Below are 1,085 nucleotides of genomic sequence, written 5' to 3' on the forward strand. Positions count from 1 at the left end.
GAGAGAGGGAGGGAGACAGAGAGACACAGAGAGAGAGAGACACAGAGAGAGAGAGAAAGAGAGAGAGAGAGAGAGAGAAAGAGAGAGAGAGAGAGAGAGAGAGAGAGAGAGAGAGAGAGAGAGAGAGAGTTTTAAGGAATAAACGTATCTAGATTCTAGATCTAGATTTGTTGTACACCCAGCCAACAGCAGGTGTGTAGTTCGCAAAGTAGATAATATGATCTAAATCTAGATAAACTATTCTAGATCTAAAATCTAGAAAAATTTTTAGATTGGATCTAGTAGATTCTAGATCTAGATCTAGATCTAGATCTAGATTTTTTAAAGATATAGTGGTGGCCTGGTGGGCGAAGGACTGAAGAGCGACTCTTGACTCGGCCTTTGAATTGGTGGAGACACACTAGGGCGGCACTAGGCCTATCATGCAAATTGGTTCATAGGTCTACTACATGTATCATATCAACGGTAGGCTTGGCCTACTTGCTTCTGTAGGCCTAGAGTCTACTTGTTTTAATGGCTTCTTTTTCGGTGCACACATGACAGCCATTATGGGAGTGAATCTAGATCTAGACTAGATCGAGAATCTAGATATATCTAGTTTCTACGTCTAGAGATCTAGAATCAAATTCTAGATCTAGAATCTAATAACTATAAGATCTAGATTTAGATCTATATCTAGATATAGATCTAGATAATCTAGATCTAGATCTAGATCATCTAGATCTAGAGATCTCTAGATTCTAGATAGACAAGATAATTTATCTCTAAATTTGGAACACGTAAGAATTGCTACAGGCGCACTTAGATCTAGGCCTTGATCTAGATTCTAAATCTAGATTAGTGTGATTTAGCCGTGAGCACACGGGACCGCAATTGTAGCCCACAAGAGTGCCACTGTTTCTTAACTTCAGTTCAGGATGATGGATTCTGACATTGGAGAACAGCTCGCTGTGTAGTCTTGATAATATAAATCTAGATCTAGATTTTAGATCTAGATTCTAGTTGATCTAAATCTATACCAAGAATCTGGATTTCTAAATCTAAATCTAGATATCTAGATTAGATCTAGAAATCTAGATCTAGAA

Source organism: Aplysia californica, unplaced genomic scaffold, assembly GCF_000002075.1.
Source record: "Aplysia californica isolate F4 #8 unplaced genomic scaffold, AplCal3.0 scaffold01553, whole genome shotgun sequence".
Classification (NCBI taxonomy): Eukaryota; Metazoa; Mollusca; class Gastropoda; order Aplysiida; family Aplysiidae; genus Aplysia; species Aplysia californica.